We start from the raw sequence: 8,735 nt of genomic DNA on the forward strand, positions 1-8,735 counted from the left end.
AAGGCAGAAGCCAACATTATTCATTAGGCTACTAGCTGTCACTTCCTATCCACTTCTGGTGTGTCTGTCTTTGGCAGCAGTTCTGCTAATCTGCTAAGGAAATAGCATAGCATGACAGTTAACATTGCTGGATTTGAGTGAGGCACAAATTAATTTCAATCCAACTTTTCACTCCTCTGCTTCTTTATCTGTAGAACAAGAATGGAAACACTATCTATTTCATAGAATATAATTCTAGGTCTAGTGTTATTTATGACTTAGCATGGAGGGGTACACCTGAGAATCAAACTTCTTGGTGTGAATTAAGTAAGTGAGCTCTAAGGCTTGGATTCTGAGATATTCATATTAATGAGTTAGTGTACTAATTGATTACTTCCTTTTTCCTGGATTTTTTTTTTTAAGATTGCCAGATAAACTGTACCATGGGTAAGTTAGTTTGTATTAGACTCAGGAATTCCTTTCAGATTCTGTGATTGTTATGCATCTAATTTTAGGTTCTGGATCCCAAATTTAAACAAGATAAGGCAACACTAAATAAAGTAAAACAATACCCAAACTAAAACAGTTTGCATCAATAGAACAGGAGCTTAAATAGAGGATTGGAGATCTCAAAGCATGGATTGTGGTTTCCTAAGTAAACCCACTTTCAGAATGTGCTCTTCTATCTGTGCACACAACATAGCAGCTTATCTAAGAACCATAAATGAAAGAATCAGGGGGCTAAGAAAGGCTATGTCATATTGAGCCAACTCTTGCCACTTCACTATGAAAACCAGTTGTTGTTCTGACTCCTTATTGGCCTGCATTTGCTCCAATTCATCTACTTACCTACCATTGTTAACTAAATATCTGTTATGTGCTGGGCATTATGGCAGGTACAACCTCATGTCTGTGTGTTTGGGTTGTTTTATGATTTACATTTTGCTACTGACTAGACTCCTGCTCCCATCCCTTCCCTAGAATTCAAATTTCCACCGGTAAGATTGATGCAATAATGAACACTTTGTATTCAGTTCTGTGGCACATGGTGTCTGTGTCTGCTTCCCCTTTGATCGTGAATTATCTTATAAGCTCTCAATCAGCAATACACTTGGCTGTGAATTCCTCTGCCTCCTAAAGGAGTATCCTGAGAAATGCCAATAGGACAGCTCAGAGGCCCTGATTGCTCCATGGGCATATTTTCTACTGTTTTATCTTGGACTCTAACCATCATCAACTAAGCTTTAAATCTATTTCTCTAAGGCACCATTGTCAAATAGAAGTGGAATGCAAGCCACATGTATAATTTAAGTTAAAAATGAGCAGATAAAAATTAATTTTTGAAATAGATTTTATGTAATCATATATATGTAAAATTACATATAATTAATATCTAAACTATCCATAAACTGTTTAACATTTTTGTCATATATAGTTTTCAAAATTCAGTATATATTTTATTTTTATAGTACATCTTGCTCTGGAGTAGCCACAATTTAAGTGCTCAGTAAGCCACATGGGACTAACGGCTACCATATTGAACCATGTAACTCCAAAGTTATTTCTCTATTTATCCACCTCTTCATTTATTAGAACATTTCTTGAGCACTTACTTTGGGTCCAGTAATCTTTTCAGTTCTTATATTACACAAATAAAAGACATAGTTCTTGTTCTCAAGTAGCTTTTTAGTACATGGAAAAATATGCAAGCACTTTAGTTATTTCAAACAAGTGACACTTATGACAAGGGTGTTGTATGTACAGATACAAAGGGCGCCCAGAGGAGGAGCACCTGGGACCAGAATAGATGCTGCAGGAGGTGATAGTTGAACTTAATCTGAAGAAACTAGCAGGACAAGAAAAGAAACATACTCTCAGGGGAGAGAAGAGTGTAAACAGAGGCACAGGGGCATTGGAAAGTATGATGCATTCATGCATCATGCATCAGATATAAAGGTTTGGCCAACACTGGGGATAACAAAGGAATTGAGAAAGAAGAAAGAGAGATGGATGAGACATATCATAAAGGGTCTTTTGTGTCTTTGCATTTTATCTTCAAACTGAAAATGAACCATTGTCTCTGTGCAAGTGTTAACAGTGGTCCTTTTACCTTCTGAATGTAGCACTCATTGCTCTAAGGTTTATTTTATTTAAATTTTTTTTCTCTCTTCTCCCCTCTCCCCCTTCCTAATAAGATTATGGAGACTGTGTTATCTTTTCTTCCCCTAGTTAACTGCCCTTGAACTCACCCACTACAGGAAGGAGATGCCTGCTGAGGATCTGGGAAGTGAATATTTCCCAAATTAACAAGTGAATCCTAACAAGCATCAGGGTGCCCTGGGACACCCCCCCCCCAATAGAATGTAACCCTTGAAAAATTCCTTTAAAAACCACCTGTTCCTCCTGATGGAGACAGTCACAGCCTTTGGAACAGGAGTCCTCTTGTGTTTCTCATTGCTAGCAAAGCAGTAAAACTTCTTTTTAATTTTTCTCAAAAACGTGTCCTCATTATTAAATTTGGCATTGATTGGCATGGGGGACAGGGCTTTCTGTTACACGCAGAATAAATACAAGTAGAAAAGTTAAATATAACATAGTGTGGTGGTTGAGAAGGTGAGCTCTGGAGGCAGACTCCCTGAGTTTTTCTTCCACTTAATTGTAGATGTCATTGGTGTCTCCATTATAGAGTATTGTGAGAAATTAATGAATTGTTACATGAAACATTCTTAGAACAACTTCTAGAGAAGATTTGACAAATGGTAGATATTATAATTATAGAATCTTAATTGGAAACTTACCATAAAAGATCTGTATTTCATAACTGTTACAATGTCAGCTGAAGGTGAAAAAACAGTCCAATTAGGAGGTTGCTCAAAAGTTTCAGTCTGATCTAAACCAGGGCACAGATAGTGGAAATGGCAAGCATTGACAGCTTTGAAAACTGTACAAGATGTGAGAGAGCTTGATAATGAAATTGATGAGGGAGATGAGGCACCGGAGAGCTTATTATGACCCTCAAGTTTCTGTCTCAGGCTTCTGGGTTAGTGATGGCACATTTTAACAACCTGGAAAACACAGAGAGTGGCTTAGTGTTGGCATGGAAGTGTAGGTGGGGAGTAAGAGGTGGAAAGGAGGAAATGGATGGAAAATGATTGACGTCATTAGACATGTTGAGTTTGGGCTGATTAAGGGATACTCCAGAGCAAATGTTTAATAGGAGAGAGGCACATGCAGCAGTACCTGGGAACTGACTTCACATTCTCTGAGGAAATATCTAAAGATCCAGTTGGTGTTGATAAATACTATGATTTTGAGACCATAATAGGCACCTTTCAGAATAATTGGTTAAATCCTCTTTTGACCTGAGAGATGACAAATTTATAGTTTTATACATAAACTGTAAACAAATCAGATTATGTAGTAAACTATTTTAAAGAAATTAGACAGAACTACCCAAAGCTATAACTAATCTTAAAATGAATTTTAAAAACAGAAGTTTCAGTAATACAGAATAGGTTTACTCTGTTTTACATAAAAACCCATGCTTTTTAAATTTTTATCTGGCAGCTTTTCCACACACATGTAATAATGCAGGTGCAAAAATGAAACAGAAGTGGAGGTTATGCTCCAAGAGTATTGTCTTCTTGGTTAATTTTGTCTATAACTGGAGTTCATTTTTATCGTGTAGTAGGGATCCCTCCCTCCTACAGGCTATCTGCTGTTGAGCATGGAATGTGCTTTTTATATTCAGACTCAAGTCACTCAGTAAATTCAGGAAATATCTATGTAAACTAATGCCAGAGAAGTGGATCCCTGGACACTGGGGCTCTGTTAGAGCCATTTATAGGGGAAAATCTCCAGACCTAACTGAAGGGGTTCATTTAGCAGATGTGCACCTGGCAAGCACTGAGACAGGGAGAAAAAGGAAAGTAGTACACTGTGACAAAGGACAGATGCAGGGTGAGTTTGAGAGTTAGGATTCCATTTATCCATTGGTTTCACTATCGGGAAGGGTTTGGAGAAAACCCGAAGAATGGAAAAATGAAGCAGTAGGTGTGTGATAGATTTTGTTATTGTTTCCTAAATGTGCTGTCCGTTTTTGCATGAATATTATGAATCTCTGCTTCATAAACATCAACTTTGACCTTGTGATTTATTTTGCTCAAAGAAAAGTGAGTGGAACTGATGTGTGCGCCTTTTAAGCAGAAGTTTTAAGAACAGTTGCAATTGTTTCCACCTTTGTTCTTCAGCCAGGCGACCAGTCTACTCCAAATAGGTGTTGCCACTGATGTACATGCAACATATATTAATCTCCACTGTTGAAGGTCACACCATGTTGGGATCCTTTGTCACTACAGCATAAATGCAATGAATGAAGGTTAAATGTGAGCAAAGAATGAGATTATGAGCAGGTCAAGGGCTGGTTTCAAGAAAAAAAAAATTCAAATCTTCGGATTTCTGCTAAGGTTATCTTTGCCAAACTGCATGAATCCCTGTAGTATAGGGTCACAGCAGTGTGGAATTTTGGTTATAAAAACATGCAATACAGTGTCATCTTTATTCAATGGGCAGATTATTTAATGTCTCCTATTTTTTTTGAAAGAGAGAAAGAGAGAGAGAGAATTTTAATATTTATTTTTTAGTGTTCAGCAGACACAACATCTTTGTTGGTATGTGGTGCTGAGGATCGAACCCGGGCCGCACGCATGCCAGGCGAGCACACTACCACTTGAGCCACATCCCCAGCCCTCCCCATTTTTTGAGGTCTTCCTCTCAAAGGGGAAAATAAGACCTCCCTCATAGTGTTTGTGATAAGGATTGAGTGAAGTACAGAGTATCTCATAGAATATCTGGCACACAGGAGACACTGAATAAATAGTAAGTGTAGTTATTAGGTTGGGTTTACATAATCCAATATACTTAGAATTGGGAATTACATGAAAGGTTATTGCATATGTCAACCCATTCAATGAAGGAATAAATCTTATAAAACTGCTGCAACAGACATTTCTTCAAATTTGCTTGCACTTACCATACTTACCATAGTGATTGCTTAGAAACTTTAATGATGCTTCTCAAAAAATAGAACTAAACACACACAATTTTCCAGATTAAGTGCACTACTTACTATATGTTATTATAGCAGCATATGCTTTCATATATTGATACTATAGGAAAAGGCTAAAAAGGCTACCTGGTAGAGAAAGGGAATTGACCTCTGCAGAATGATAGAATGATTGGTAAGAGTGACAAGCCACTTGTAAAGTATGAAAAATGTGTTTTCAAGTAAGAAAACATGAATTTGAACAAATGGATGGTAGACAAATAATGCCCCTCCCTAGATGTCCATATTGAACCCCCAGAATTTCTGAATATGTTAAGTTACATTGCAAATATGCTCCTTTTAAGTTGAAAAAAAAAAGCTTTTGTTTTTGTTTTAAAGCTTGTTCACCTCCCTGCCTGGGAAGCAATGAAAGAAAGAGGTGAATGGGGCTGGCATACAATAACCCCTTCAAAGGCATTCCCTTAATGAAATTTCTTCTACTAGGCTCCACTCCTAAAGGTTCTATTTTCTCCTGTTACAGTTTGGGTTTGGAATGTCCACCAAAGGCTCATCTGATGAAGGCTTGGTCCTCAGCTGGTGATGCTATTGGAAAGTGGTGGAGACTTTATAAGCTGGGGCCTGGTTGGAGGAAGTTGGTTCCTGAAGGTATTACTTTAAAGGATATATTTCATCCCTGGCCCCTTTTTCTCTCTACTTCTGGGCTGCCACAAGGTGAGCTTTGTCTACCATGTGCTCCTCATCCTGATGTCTTGCCTCATCACAGCCCTGGAAACAACAGAACCAAGTGACTATGGACTGAAACTTCTAAAATCATGATCCAAAATAATTCTTTCCTTCTTTAAATTTATTTTCTCAGATAATTTGTCATAGCCATGGAAAGCTGACTAATACATGTCCCAATAGTGCCATGGACTGGAGATCAAGCCTTCAACCAGTGGACCTTTTGGAGAACATTTAAGAAATAAACTATAGTACCAAGGAAATGGATTCTATCCTAGAGTCTCCAGAGGAACACAGCCCTGTGGACACCTGGATCTTAGTCTGCTGAAACATTCAACAAGGGAAGCTAAAAAATCAACTATTCACATAAAACATAATTAATTAACTAAATCAGAAGTAAATCATAGACCTAAATGAAAACTAAAACTATAAAACTTCCAAAAGAAAACATAGAAGAAAATCTGTGAGTTAAGCAACATATCTTAGGTACAATTTTTGTTCTGCCTACTTTAAAAGATAGCTGCATGTTATACTAGTTGTTTTTCTCAGAGAAAGTCTAAACGGATTGTCATATGGGAAATTGGTTCCTCTGTGTATGGGTGTCTCATTTGCTCCAACCAAATCCTAAAATTTGTTTTTCTTATCTGTGATTATATAGCAAGTTGCTGTCTTGCAGAAAAGTTAGGATTATTCACAGGATAGTGCTTTTGTAAATGACTTCATCTCTAGCTCCATAAACTCTCTTCTAGTTTGAGAGGTAATTGAATGGAAAGTCCTACCAGTTGTGTTTTCAACTGGAGTATTTTTAGGTTAAAAGATTATACACTATTATATACTATATAATGTATTTTTGATTTTCCTTACCTCTTCCTCAAACCTAGTAATAATCTTGAAATGATAAGTGAAGGTTTTATGCTACAATTGCTCAGCTTTTGGCAGGCAGGTTAGCAGAAGGGATCGATTGTACAAATGCTGTCCTAATAACTAGTCTCTTGTCTAAAATATTAGCACACTAATAAAAATAAGACAATTTCAGAATAAACCAGAACAAGATATTCTGCAAATTCGTACAAAACCTCTTGTTTTTATTAAGATTGTGAAGTTTTCTAAAGCTGCTCATGACATCATCATGCATCTATTACACATTGTGACATGCCATTTGTTTTGTCCTTAGTAGAATGTGAAAAAAAAAATACCTGGAATGTTCATAAAGGTGGAACTATCATTAGAAGAGCTCTATTAAGAATGTTGGCTCTGTGTTTAATAACCTGGCTGAAAGGTTTTATCTTATAACTTAATTCTGTTTTATCTTAAGCAAGTTAATTAAGCTCTTAATCCTCAGTTTCTCATTTCTAATAGAGAGATAACAATAGTACCCATGAGATAGTTATGTGGGTGAACTGGTTAGAAGCACGACTAACATGTAAATGTTATTATTTTTGACCAAGATCCCTAATAAATTAAAAAAATAAAAATTCTTACATCTGACTGAGAGAGGCATAGAGAAAAGTAAGAAATTGGTCCACATAGAAATTGTACCTGATTCAAATTTGTTTCCATGTTCCCTTTATCTTCCAGTTGCAGATTTCCTAGTTTCTCTCAGAAAGAGGGTAGAGTCAGCCCTGGGGAAGAAAGGCAGGCCACATTTTCCTTTCTAGTGCCATGAAGTCAGTGGTTTCTAAGGGATGGTGATGGTGATCTTCCCCTAGTTAAAGGTTGGTATTTTCCAGGGGACTCTGTTTCTTTTTCTTGCACTTGTCACAGTTTATTGAAAGATAGTCTCTTCTCATCTGAAATTTGATAATAGTCTCTGAAATGATTTTAACCTTTTTGCCCCAGAAACACCTGTATTTATATCCCTTAATTATATAATCTTTTAAACTAATTTGATAAAGCCCCAATTTTCTGGCTAAAATTTGGACAATCTCTCTCGAAATTTTTTGCTCTTTGAGTTATTTTCCCTATTTACACGTGCTGTGCATATCTATCTTGAAGAAAGCACGTAGGGCATTTTCAAAATCTGTGTGGGGATCATGGGGATTTAAACTACAGATTTATCTGTAGTTTGGGATCCTTTCTCTCCTCAGATGTTACAATCCATCTTCCAGGTTTCCCAGTCTCTTAATCCTGATGTGCATTTTCAGTTTTATTTTTTTCTCTGCCTGAGTTGGATTTTTCTCCATCTTGCTTCTACTTTATTGCCTAAGATTCCCATCTCCCAACTTCCCTGTGTACTAGCATTTGATGGTTTCTTGCCTATACATGGAAACTGCTGAGGGATTCAAGTAGGGCACTTCCTCAGTATTGCAAAATGTCACTCATTTTTTATTCTTGTTTTCATTTGTTTGTTGATGCATCCTCATCTACATCATTCCGAGTCTGGAATAATCTTATTAAATGGTCATCTTTCTTTCCATTTTCTGTTCTTATCACATGTCATGTGTTTTCTCATTAGAAATATTTCATCATGAAACTAGCAGTATGGTTTGGAGACAAATTATAGTTTCTGATGAAAATGCAAGTGACTTAATGACAACCATAGAAGGAAGATTGTTGATATCTGTGAGTATATGAGAGGTGGCACTGGTGACAATCAGACCAGGAGAAAAGAAGTGCTGTCTGAGAGCACCCAGGTGTTTGAGTTTGGATTTTAACTCAAGTTTCCCTGATTTTTTTACATCATGAGGCCCTCACCAGAAGCTGAGAAGATACTGGTGCCCTTCTCTTGGACCTCCAGAACTGTGAATGAAAGTAGACTCTTTATTTTTGTGAATTATCCTGTCTCAGGTGTTCTGTTATAGCAACAGAAAATGCACTAAGACACTAGTATTTTCAAAGACATTCACTTCAGCCTCATTCCAAAAAATTCTGTAAACATTTGATAAATACAATTTTGGCAAAATTTTCTGAGTAAAGATTATGTTTGAATCCTGAATCTAGATAGGATTTTGCAGATATAGTTAAGAAATAT

The sequence above is a fragment of the Spermophilus citellus genome (genome assembly GCF_964194105.1).
Source record: "Spermophilus citellus genome assembly, chromosome: 8".
In the NCBI taxonomy this organism is placed as follows: domain Eukaryota; kingdom Metazoa; phylum Chordata; class Mammalia; order Rodentia; family Sciuridae; genus Spermophilus; species Spermophilus citellus.